Source organism: Pan troglodytes, chromosome 16 (assembly GCF_028858775.2).
Source record: "Pan troglodytes isolate AG18354 chromosome 16, NHGRI_mPanTro3-v2.0_pri, whole genome shotgun sequence".
NCBI classification, from domain to species: domain Eukaryota; kingdom Metazoa; phylum Chordata; class Mammalia; order Primates; family Hominidae; genus Pan; species Pan troglodytes.
In genome coordinates, this window is record NC_072414.2 from 58,108,021 (window position 1) to 58,121,175 (window position 13,155).

Here is a 13,155-nt window from a genome sequence, read left to right on the forward strand (position 1 = left end):
TTATGCATTTACCTTGCCAAAAGTTTAGCTGAGCAAACAGAGTCCTCTAAATCACACTTGCTGTTGATTTACTATCAGGCCTCCGCAGTTTGTTTGGTGGATGAAGCCTTGTGGATCAACAGAGGCCAAGGCTATAGTCCCTGCACCTGGCCACACCAAAGGGCTAGGGGCTGCCTTTAAGTTGCCGCCACTCTGGCTCCCAGATTTGGGAGTTTTCCTCTCTTTCCAGCCAATGCAGGGTAAAGGCAACCAGAGGGGCAGTTCTCTGGCCAGGGGAGGGAGGAGGCCTCCCTGGCTTCTGCCCTTGGTTCCAGGTCTGCGTCCATTGTGGGAATGAGATTGATGGTGTCATTTGGCTCCCCTTCCCCACCCCATCAGGAGCAAAGAAGCGATTCTGGCTCCCTTGGTGACAATTCAGCACCACTGCTGCTTAAAAAGGGAAAGGAGAAAGGAGATGGGAAACGATGATGGGGAAGGTGACTCTCAGGAGAATCTAGGGAGAAGTGAAGGCACAGCCTCTTCGAACATGCCAGCGTGCAGTTATGCACTTGGTACATAGGTTACTGGGGGCTTTTTCATGGGCAGACATGTAATATACACATACAGCAAGTAATACATGCAGAACATACATGTGCACACATGTGTAGGGGAGCATTTTACACACAGCAAAACCCAGCTCTCAATATACATGTGTGTATGCAATAATAAACGCCATCACTTCCATAGCACCTTCCACATGCCTGGCACCATTCTGAGCTCTTTACATACCGTCACTTACTTAATCTTCCCAATGAGGCCACAAGGAAGGTACTATTGCTACCCTTGTTTACAGGTGAGTAAACTGAGGCACAGAGAAGCTGAGTAATTTGCCCAGAGTCACACAGGCAGTAGGCAGCAGTCTGGCTCTAGGGTCTATGCTGTTAACCTTGATATCAGCTGGTATAACATGCCTGCACAGACATCCCTCACGTGGATTGGGAGCAGCCTCCACACATGCAGACTCACAATCCCATATGCACCACATGGACACACAGCCAGACATCAGAGCAGATATGCCCCTTCCTCAGAGGTCCAGACACATCACATCTGCAGCATCAAATGAGGGATTCCAGTTCAACTAAGACTAGGGTAAAAGACACTGAATGGTAAAATATTAAAATATTCCTCTTCTCATTGGTAAATTGTTGCTTACCCTTCCAAGACCCCCACCTTCCTATCATCCAGCAACTACAGGGTTAACAGCTAGCCACACAGGGGACCTCCAGGACCTATTCCATTCTAACTTCGTGATAGGGGTGCCAAGCCTGTAGTTCAATGTTTATATTCCTACCCCCCAGGTATAGACAGGGAGGGGATGGTGGGATGTGTGCCTGCAACGAGGGACCCTGCTCCTAGGCTCTCCACTGGGCTTGGCCACTGTCAGGTCAGCACAGCGTAGGGAGTGTCCAGCTCCCCAGCCAGTCCCCACCCCGCCTACTTGATGGACAGCTGAGCAAGGCTCTCGAAAGACAGGTCTCCAAAGACATTGAAGTAGCTACTGGGAGGCAGTGGGAGGCTCTGAGCTTGCATTGTCACCCTCACTGGGGCCACTCAGCAGCCCTCACTGAAGAGCAAGCATTAGAGGAGATTTGGGGACCGGCATGCCCATTGTCCACAAAAGCCCATTAGTGGCCAGGAGGGAGGAAGGCGCTCAGCAAACCAGGAGGCACTGCATGAGGAGCTCCGTCCCTCCCACGTCCTTCCAGTCACTGCTGCCCTACATCCTGGAAGCTCAGTTTCTAACCCAGAGGTGGCCTCCTGGGTTCTGAGACAGTAAGCTCAGTCCCCACAGAGCCCCAGAGCAGAGTTCCCAGACTCTTCACACACATGGGACATGGGTACAGATACCAGAACTCTGGGAGAAGCTTTGGGAACCTGAGGTCCTGGAGGGGAGGATAAAAGAAGGGAGGGCCCTGAGCAGCCCTCAGACCAGGGCCCTGTCTGAAGCAGGCCACCCTCCACTCTGGACTCTCAGGACCCTGCCCAGAGACTACTCCTTTGGGTATCCCTTGAGTGTCCCCTGGAAAAGCCAGCCCACTCATCCTTGTCGTCAACCAGCCTGCACGTTCCAGCACTGGGCACTACAGATACAGAGGGGTCCCACATTCTGGGCCCTCAGGAGCTCATGGCCAGTGAGAGAAACAATAAACACATTGACAATGGGACCTGGAGTGAAAGGGGCTGCAATCAAGACAGGGCCGGGGCTGGGTAGGGAGGTGTCGAGTGGGGCTCCCAGAGAATGTTAGGCTCCACACTGAGTTTTCAAGGACCAGTATGCAAAAACTGCAAGAGCAGGATGGGGGTTCAAGGAGGCGAGGGCAGCCTGCATGAAGCCCCAGGGAATGAGAGAATGTGGAGAACTCAGGCAGCTGGGCGGGATGCAGAGGCTCAGCAGTCAGGTAACGGGACCTTGAGGAGCAAGACAGAGAATCACGAGTCTCATGTGAAGGACCCTGGGGAACGCACCTGGAGTGGGCAGCCCTGGACGGAGAGGAAGAAAATGCCAGAAACCACAGCAGTGGGGCAAGGCAGGAATAGAGCGGATTGAAGGTGCCTCCAATTTTCCAAGGCTATTTTCTGAGCCCCTACTATGTGCCTGGCACATCATGACCCACTGTAGACTCTACAGTGATCTGTGTTGAGTGTATAGTTCCATTGAGGAGACAGAAATTTTAAAAATGTATATTCTATGCCAGGTAGTGATAGTGCAAAGAAAAAAACAAAACAAAACAAAACAGGCTAAGAGGGTATAGAAAGATGTCAGGGAGGAGGCCGCCACTGCAGATGGGGCGGTCACGGAAGCCTCTCTGAAACACAGTATTTGACTGAATGAAATGAGGGACGGGCCATCTGGTGCCATGTGGCTATCTGGGGAAGAGCATTCCGGGCAGAGGGAACAGGAACTGCCAAGGCTTCCTGTGTGCAGGAGGAGCCAGGAGGCCAGCGTGGGAAGCACAGAGTCAGCTGGGGCCAGGCTATGTGGGGCTTGCAGCATCAAGCAGCTAACGCCCAACAAGGACCAGACATGCAAGGTATGAATTCAGAAGATCAAAAGGGGGCCATTGGCAAGTTCCCGTAGAGAAACTGGCGCTTAGACTGGGCACAGGGTAGCCACTTTATGGGCTTCAGCTGGCCCAGGAAAACCCAGGAAGAGAGCTTACATAAATGCCTGACTGCTTCTGACACAACCAAAGGCTTCCCTTCAGAGGCCGCCCGGTGCAGATGGCAGAGGCTTAATTACAGCCACAGCTGGTGATTAAGAAGCGATGCCTCAATCCTCCCACGGCTGTATCAGCACGAGGGGCCCTGCTGGCACTCACTGAGGGTGGAGGAAAGTCCTGCCAGGGAAAGCTAGAGCTTGGCCAGCAAAACCCAGCCGCCAGACCCCAGGTCTTCATCCCCTTGACCAAGTCCTTGAACACAGCCGTCCATGGCTCACCCATCCCCGCACACCCCCCATAACTTGCCTTTCACCACCTTCACTGGTGGTCCATGCTGCTGCCCCCAGAGCAACCACTCCCTGATACCACCTCACGGCATCGCTTGCTACTTAAACCCCTTGATGACCTCATGAGATTGTCCGGGCAGTGTCCTGACCCCTCTGCTGTCTCCTACGTCTCACCTTTGCTCATGCTGCCCCTCTGCCAGAGGAGGCCCTCCCTCACAGAAGTAAACCAAGAACAATAGCTAAGTTTTACTGAGCTCTTCACATGCCAGGCCCTCTACTAAATGCTTTATTTGTAGCAACTCATTGAATCTTCACAATAGCCCGAAGAGGTAGTTACCCAATGGGACTCTATTTTACAGATGAGAAAGCCGAGGTATGGAGAGGCAAAACAACGTGCTCGGGGGCACACAGCTAGCAGAGGAAGTGAGTGGAGTCACTCTCCGGCCGGCTGAGGTCTGAAGCTCCGTCTTACCCACTGCCCATCTCTTGTTCTCCTGGTGAATTCCTACTCATCTTTCAGACTCAGCTCAAAACTCACCTCCCTGAAGGGGTCTTCCTTGACCCCTTTTCCTACCATCCCTAGATAAAGCCAGTTGCCTCTCCCTAAGAGGTCTCTCAGTATTTGTGGTATGAGTCTATTTCACTCACTCACTCAATTCAGTGGTTAATCAGTATTCAGGGCTGGACACCGTGCCTGGCCCTGGGGAAAGCCTTGCAGAGACTTGATCCCTCTGCCTCAGGAACTCACTTCAGAGTGGGAGAGATGGACAGGCACAGCAGCTTCACAACCAGCAGGAGAAGGGTGCAGAGGGGCCCAGGGGTGGCAGGGCCAAGGGAGAGACAGGATGGTGGGTACAGAGTACTTGTACCAACCACCGTGTGGCTCCCAAACAGGCAGAGTTCCAGGGTGGAACAGGAGGAATCCAAAATAGGCATTAACAGAAGGGGGAATCCAGACAGACCACCAGGCATTGTGGGTGCCCAGACCATGAATTCTCTCTTTCAACAATTATTTATTGAGGGCCTGACAAGCACTAACAAGTGGACAAGGACAAATCTTTGGTAGTTACGTTTCTCATTGCAAATGAATTAATTGGTATCAGGGTTAAGCATCCGTATTTATGAGTTTGGTCAGTGTGAATCATCACCTGGGTCTCAGCTACTCTGAACATTCTAAATCAATGTTCTAAGCCCACAGACTGGGGACCAGACCACGGTGGCTGCATTAACTTTGACCTCTCAGTGGGGCTCTGTCGGGGGTGGACGGGCAGCCATGCCTTCCTTGCCTCCCTATTTAAACTGTGCTTATCCTTCTGTGATGGCATCTCTCCCGCTAGACCATGTGCTTCTTATTCATCTCTGCATCCCCAGGACCTAGTAGTACCTGCAAGGCATAGATATCTAATAATAATAAATGGTGATGGATGGATGTTGTTCTTCTAGGCAGCAAAGCTCAGCACCAGGTGTTGGTGACCCAAGAGAGTGGTGTCAACACTGTTTCTGGTGATGGCAGCAGGCAAGACTCCTTGGGGAGCCTCTTAGAGGTTTAGCAGGGAGTTTTTACCTAGCAGCTAGGGAGAGGCTGAGTTTCAGACAGGCCCCACCATGCTGCTTACACATATGCCCTTTCCTCCACCCCCCATGCCCTCTTGGCACCTTGATCCTGGCGCCTGTTAGGACCCACCTTAGCAAAAATTTGAGCTCAAACCAGTATAGCTTCAGTCCCCTCCTCCCCCTCCAAACCTCCTCCCCTGCCCTCTTGACTGACCCCACTTCTCTCTTCTGGCCACAGCTTTCTCCTACTCAGAGAAAACCCACTACAGGAGGGGAAAGTACAGGATTTGAAGTTGCACCCATCTGAAATCTGGGCCTGCCACTTATCCATGTGGACAAGTCACTTAGCCTCTCTGAGCTTCAGTTTTCTGTCCTGTAAAAGGGCAGTAACAATAATGCTCACTTCTCCAGTCTACTGAGCAGATGATATACTGCAGGTGAAAGCGCCGGCTAAACCACCAGACATTACACAATTGTCATTATTATGGTTGAAAGTTAGCAATCACTCCAAGAAGGCACTGAATTAAATGTCACAGGGGTTGGTTATAAAGCCCCCATTCCACTTCTCTCTGTAAAACAGAGTCAGTTCCAGTGATATGGAGAAAGTGCTAATGCAGCTCCTCATGCTACAAAAGTGCTCCCAAAATACAGTAAAAATATGTTTAAATGCATAGCTGAGCTCTAAGGAGAGCACAGTAAATTTCTAAGTGTTGGGGAAAGGGGGAGTTTATAGGAGAGCAGAATGTGAGATGCTGAAGCCAAGGTAGCTCAGGGAACATTAGACTTGGCTACAGCCACCACCCACCACCCCCCACCCCCAGCGCAGGCTGGGAGCCAGGGACTTCACACCCACTCAAGGGCAGACTTGGCCTTGGAAGTCGCCAGCTCCATGTAGGGGGGATTTGAACATGCTACCCACCAACCTAGAGATAAACAAGGTATTCTGGATGGAGAAAAAGAGTCTCCCACAAGAAACAAAAAGCCAGGATAGGGGAACAGGCAGTGACTGCTGAATGGGTATGGGGTCTCCTTTAGGGGTGATTAGATAGAGGTGATATTTGCACATCGTGAATATACTAAATGCCACTGAATTGCACACTTTAAAATGATTTTATGGTATGTAAAATTCACATCAATTAAGAGAAAAAACACCCCAAGCCTTTACCAAACACAGCATAAAATCCCAAATCAGGCTACCAAAGTAAAGGGTGATCTTGAACCGGAGGAAACCATTAGAGTGCCCAACAAGAAAATGTAAAACTCATGTGTAGGGCCCCTGAACAATTTGGGGCATAAGGGAGGGAAGAAAGGGCTAAATTAATAGTAAAAAAAAAAAAAAAAAAAAAAAGTACAACCTGTACAAGGAAACAATCTGCCATAATGGAGAATCAGCAGGCTCCATGAACAGGAGAATTGATACTCTAGGAACTTGAGCTAATAGAACTAATCGCTCGAGATAAAACTATCTGAAAGACACTATAAAAGAAATATGTTTAAAATAATTAAAGCAATAAAAGAAGGAATGGAATTCATAATGAAAGAATAGGACACGACAGAAAAAGCACAGCATATCCGAAAAAGAACCAATGGCACTCCTAGAAATGAAACCGAAACTGAAATTAAGACCACACCAGACAGGTTCATTAGCAGAACCACAGCATCTAATAAATGGATCTAAGGAAAATGTCCAAGGTGCAGCATGGAGAGATAAAGAGACTGAAAATGAGAACTTAGGAGAGACAGAAGATGGAATACGAGGATCCAACATATTGGAGCTCCAACAGGAGAAATTAAGAGAATGGAAGAAAGGAGATTTTTGAAGAGGTGTGGCTGGCAATTTTCCAGAATCGATGAAGGACATGAATCCTTAGCTCAAAGATGATATATACCTCTGAGAAGCAAACAGTATAAAACAAACAAATAAAAACCCCCAAAAACTCCACACCCAGACACATCCTAGGGAAACTGCAGGGCAGTGCAAGACAAAGTCCAGAACACAATGGAACACCACTTCCCAAACTGTTGGAAGAAAATGACTGAAAGCCTAGAATGTCACAGGCAGCTTAACTATCATTCAAGAGCAAAGGCAAAATCAAAGCATAAGACAAATAAAGCATAGGAGCATTGGTAACTCATAGACCTTCCCTGAAAGAACTAAAGAACTTTCAAGAAGAATGAGGCTGAACCTAGGAGAGTGATGCAAGAGATGATGAGCAAAGGAATTATGAAACATAGGAATTCAATTTAAATTTAAACAATAATTGTGCAAAGCAACAGCAATAATGAAACAGGAGTACCTAATTTGGCAGAGTTCATGTGTCGAATTTACTGAATTAAATCTTACACTGCCTGACCCCCTGCCCAACCCCCGACCAGAATCCTCTCCCCTCAACCAGAGTCCACCCGTGAGGCCAGTCTCCCAGACCCTCAGCTGCTGGCTCCCTCGGACACCGTGTGTAGACCACCTCCTAGGGTTGGCACAGTCCCTTTCCCTGGGGACAACCTATGCTCCCCAAGCCAGCTGGGCCCATCAGCTGAATACGTGCCTGGAGTTTCTTGTGGATCCCTCCACTTCTGGATTTCCTGAAAACCATACTGCAGAGGGTGGCCTCTGGCATTCCAAGCCACCACTGAAAGGGCCAGAAGATTTCACCTGGAAGCTTGAGGGAGTTCATTTGCCGGGGGGAAACTATGTCGACCAAAAGGAAACAGGAGACGGGGAATTGGGCAGATAGACTCCCCCTCCTTGCCCGCTGCAGTGAGGCATGCTTTCTCCCTGCTGCCGCCCGCAGCAGAAGCCCTGAGTACTTAGGGGATGCACCTGCTGGGCCAACAGATTCGCAAACTGAGTCAGTAAAGAAACCCTTGGCTCACACCTGTAATCCCAGCACTTCGGGAGGCCGAGGCGGGTGGATCACGAGGTCAGGAGATCGAGACCACAGTGAAACCCCGTCTCTCTAAAAATACAAAAAATTAGCCAGGTGCGGTGTCGGGCGCCTGTAGTCCCAGCTACTCTGGAGGCTGAGGCAGGAGAATGGTGTGAACCTGGGAGGCGGAGCTTGCAGTGAGCCGAGATTGCACCACTGCACTCCAGCCTGGGCGACAGAGCGAAACTCCTTCTCAAAAAAAAAAAAAAAGAAAGAAAGAAAAAGAAACCGTTGCCTAGTGGTTCTCAAGTGTAGTTCCCATCCATCAGGATCACCTGGGAACTTGTTAGAAATGCAAATTCTTGGGCCCCACCTCAAATCTTCTGAATCAGAGACTCTGGGACTGGGGCCCAGCAGTCTGTGGTATAACAAAGTCCCCCAGGTGATTCTGGTTCGGCAGCTCACGTTTGAGAACCGCTGGAGTCAAGCACACAGAACCTGTCTCACATTGTTATTAAGTGCTTACCAAAGATACATTTGAATGAGTTGTGGTTTGTGAGCAACATGGCCATCTGTGTGGGACTTGTGATAGTAACTAATACTGCTCACTAAATGTTTCTGACCCTCTCTGCCTTCAAGACTAACTAGAGCCCTCTTCTCTCTGCCACAGCAACTAGCAACATTCCAGAGAGTTGCTGCTCCATCAGCCTAGGACCTGGGGTGAGGCTGACAAGGAGCAGGCCTTAGCTAGCCCACGGCGGACACCTAATATGAAGAAGAAATTAAACTTCACTGTTACAAGCCACTGGGATTTGGACGTTGTCTGTTACCGCAGCAAAACTCAGTATGCTCATAACTCAGTCCTGTATCATCTGGTTTGATACAAGACTAATATTTTCAAAGAACAGAGCTTCCCAAAGTGCCTCAAACTCTACTACATATGTGAAAGTCTGCTTCTGCAAGACATAAAACTAGCTCCATCTGCAGAGGCAAAAATGCCTCTGTCCTGAAAGAAGGAAGAAAGGGAAGCTTGGAGGGAGGGAGGAAGGCAGGCAGGCACTTCTGCCTAGTGATCTCTAGGAAATATTTCATACCTGGTGACCAAAGTGGGCCAGGACTCCGCTGTAGCTGTAGATAATGGAAGCGGAAAGAGGTATGAGTTGGGCAGGGGTGGGTGGGAAGCTCTGGTATGGATGGTTTCAGGAGGGCTCCCAGATGAGAATGGCAGTTCAAAGGCAGACGAAATTGTACAGAGAGGAGAAAAACAGTGCCCCCCTGCATCTGTATTGAGCTCTGTGTTTTCCAGGACACTCTGGGTCCCTGTTCCATCTCTTCCTCCTTCCACACACAGGGATGGTCCGTCCTATGTCACCGCTGCTCCACAGAGGCAAAGGACTGGCCCAAGATTGCAGAGCAAGTTGGTGGCTGAGTCAGCCAAGGCTTTCACGCCCGGGCCTGCTCCTTGTCAGCCTGCAAGAAACAAGGTTCCCAGAAGGTGACTCTGAAGGGAAGATGACATCCTCCCGCCCTGCTCAGGGCACAGGTGATGTTCTTGTGCAGGATCCAGAGAACTCTTGGCATCCGATGGGTTCTCACCAGGTTCTGGTGAAGTTGGAGGTTCTCTGGCCTCTGAGCGATCGGGAGAGACAAGTCGCGGGGCAGGGCTGCAGGCACCAGCCCCTGAATGCTCCCAGGCTCACAAGCCTCCCATCTGTCCCCCAGTGCCCTGGCGTCATTCTTCACCCTCTCACTACCATTTCTCCCTCTCACAAGCTCCCTCACCCTGGGGTCTCCATTCTCTCATGGGCAAGTGCCAAAGCCCATGTGGGGCCAGTTGGTGCCCCGTACCTTTCCTCCCATCACAATAAACAAGAACAGGAGGATGCTGGTAACAGCTGACACCAGCCTCTTCAGATTTCCTATGTTAAAGTCTCAAGCTGCAGCACCTGAGACATGCCCTTATTTGGAGATAGGGTCTTAAAAGGCAATCAAGGGTCTTAAACAGCTGACACCAGCCTCTTCAGATTTCCTATGTTAAAGTCTCAAGCCGCAGCACCTGAGACACGCCCTTATTTGGAGATAGGGTCTTAAAAGGTAATCAAGTTAAAAATGAGGTCATTAGAGTGAGCTCTAATCCACTATGACGTCTGTGCTCATAACAAGGAAATGTGAAGCCACAGGAAGAACACCATGTGACGATCAGAGTCCTGCTGTTGCAGCCAGGAAACTACCAGAAGCAAGGAGAGAGGCTGGAACAGACCCTTCGCCCAGCCCCGGGAGGAAGCAGCCCTGCCAACACCTGGATCTCAGACTTCTGAGCCCCAGAACTGTGAGACGATAAACCGCTGCCGGTGAAGCCGCCCAGCCTGTGGTACTTTGTAATAGCCACCCTAGACAATTGACACACCCAACCCAGCCACCTGCACCTCCCGCTGCAGCCCAGGTCTGCCCTCTGGGGTCTGGCCAGCCTCCTCACCGCCCACCTCCATGCCTTTGCTGATGGGGTTCCCTCTCCCACCCACCCCTGACGGCGTCATTGCAACCCTCAAGATGGAGCTCAAGGCCCCGTGAAGCAGGTGGCAGCATTCTCTCCTGCCGCGCTTGACTGTCTCTGTCTAGCCTTTTTCACATCCAGTCTCTGGGCTGTTATGGAATGATTTTACTGAGTGTTAGTCCCGCCTTCCCATCATGAAAGTAGATTCCACAAGGGCAGGGGCTATTTGTATTTCTAACTCTTCTCTTCTATCTCGTAGCACAGCACTGTGGGTGGGCTATAGTAGGTGCTTAATAAATACTGGCTTGAAACACCTTTCTAGTACACCCTGTAGCATACTCTAAGTCCCCTCCTTTGACTAGGCTGGAAACTCCTTGAAGGCAGCAACTATCCATCATCTGTATCTATGCCCCTGCATCTTGCGTAGCAAGAAGTAACAAATACATGCTGCATGGGTAACATGAACATGTGGTAACGTTACCATGCAACAAGGACCCTGTAAGGGTTTCAGGGGATCCATGAACCCAATGAACCCATGAACTCAATGCAAAGGACTTTGTGTGTTGGTATGTTTATATAGGTACTATGCGTTTTCCCAGGGACAGTGTCCATGGGCCTCTTTGAGCAACTAAAAGCCAGGACTCAAACAATATGGAGCACCAATGCCACGGAGGAGGGAACTGACATTTACTCAACCCCCACTCTGTGCCTGGTGAGTGCAGGTGTTACTGCTGCCATTTTACATGAATGAAAACTGAGGTTCAGAGAGGTAAAGCCTTGCCTAGGTTCGTGAAGAGACAAGCAGCCTGCCCAAGCCATCCAAGTGCAGAGACTCTGGAGCCAGAGAGCCTGGATTCAAATCCAAGTTCTGCCACTTTCCAGATGTGTGATCTTGGGCAAATTACAGAAGCTCTATGACTCAGTTTCCCCATCTGTCAAATGAGAGAAATAAGGATACCTTCCTCATAGGGCTGTTGGGAGCAGTAGATGGATCAGCGTATGTAAAGTGATCAGAATGGTGCCTGGCATGTGGCAGGTGCTGGGAAGATGATGAAGATAAAGAGGAAGAAGCTGGCAGTGGCAGAGCAAGGATCAAACCCAGACCCCTGTGATTCTGTGTCATTACTACCAGCACCTAGGGTGCCACACATCCCATCTCCCTGCCAGAACTCTCCTGTCCCCTCCTAGAAGTCTTTCATCCTGAAAGTGGCTTTTTGAGCTTGATTTCCTGGTGGACCGTCCTAGGGTCACCTGGCCAGAAGGTAGTATCCAGTGGTTACATAAGGAGTAAGTCGGAAGGTATAAACTGCCCTTGCCAGTCAGCAAGACTGGGCCTCCTGTGCAATCAGGACGCTTAGCACTTCTGCCCTGCTCTTCATTTTCCAAGAGCTTTGCCACCGTTCACTAATGGAAATTAGAAAGGAAATGTGCTCGTCCATTCCTGGATCTCTGCGCTGACGTCCAAACTCCCTTCATAATTTCCCTGAGTCCATCACTGGGCCCTGAGCTTGGGCGGGCCGCTTACATCTGTCTCTGAGGCTTTGTGAGTCCCGTGTCCTGCCCCTGGTCTGATTTCGCACTACTCCATACAGACAGAGCAGCAGCAGGAAAGCCTTAGTACTGATCTCACATCTACACCTGGGTCTCGGTTACCCCATCCCAGGTGAGGTACTGACCAAGGCCTCATCCTAGCTCAGTCCTCTGCCCTGCCCCTGAGGAACGGCCTTTTAGGTGAACTGCTTTGTATCTTTCCTACAAAACCATCACTACCGAACCCATTGGAGGGTACATTTTTCATTCATTCTTGTAATGCAATTAGAATTGAGTTTCTCCAGCATTGGGGGAGATGTAACAACAGTAGGAGAAAATTGTCATTTTATTCCCAACATCAACACACCCACTCTGCCCAAATTTTCCCTCTGGTGCGAACTCTCTCTACCCACTCGAATGGCAAAGAGAATACTAACAAGGAAAATTGCTCTCCAAATGAAGAGGCAGAAGCTTTGGGGGTGGAATCTCTTCTCAGTCATTAAACGAGGGCCTCCCAGCTCCTCTGACACTCTCCTACAGTAGAGGGAACCTTCTAAGGCCCGCTGGAAAGTCCACTGGCCCCATGTCACTGGGTCGGAGGTGACTGGGGAAAGAGTCCCTTAGAACCCAACAGGGACCCTACGATCATCCTCCCAGAGAGATTAAGTGACTTTCCCAAAGCCCCATAGCTAGGAAGCCCATATCTACAGGCTCCTGCTCCGGGGTGCCTCCACTGCACCACACTGCTCTTCTCCCAGAGGGCCTGCAGCTGCCGGCAACTCAGCTCTTGTCTTTCTTAGGGGACACTAAGGCCTGCATTTTCTGAGCTGCTCTAAGCAAATAGGAAAAGAGTCAATGTTTGTCTTTCATGCACCCACCTCTTCTCCAATGTCCCCCAAATCCTTTTTGGAAATCCTCCCAGCTCCCGGAACCACTTCCTCATGGTCCATCTCATCTTTGCCCCCATCCTTTTCTTACTGTGGTTTTGACATCCAACAACTCAGCCTCCCTTCCTCCCTTTCCCATTTCCACCCATCCAACTGTCCATCTACATACCCATCCATCTCTCCTTCCATCCAGCAAAGCTGTCTTGAGCACCTGCACATCTTAACCCTGTGCCAGGCACCCAGCACTTCTTCTCCCTTGCTTCTCAGAGTGCCCACTCCAGAAGGAGCCACTTCTCCCCTATCCCCCATCAAGGCCTTGAACTCACGCACTTCCAT

The 13,155-nt window shown here is 50.2% G+C and overlaps 1 protein-coding gene and 1 long non-coding RNA gene across 24 annotated transcripts in view; one reads left to right on the forward strand and one right to left on the reverse strand.

The window, feature by feature from the left end:
* Nucleotides 1–13,155, reverse strand: part of MEGF11 (multiple EGF like domains 11) — a 370,645-nt gene that overhangs the window by 222,344 nt on the left and 135,146 nt on the right. The gene's annotated exons all lie outside the window — the stretch shown is intronic.
* On the forward strand, nt 2,964–4,105 carry LOC107968642 (uncharacterized). Its single transcript, XR_001710016.3, has 2 exons — nt 2,964–3,071; nt 3,847–4,105. It is a non-coding gene; the product is annotated as an uncharacterized LOC107968642 (long non-coding RNA).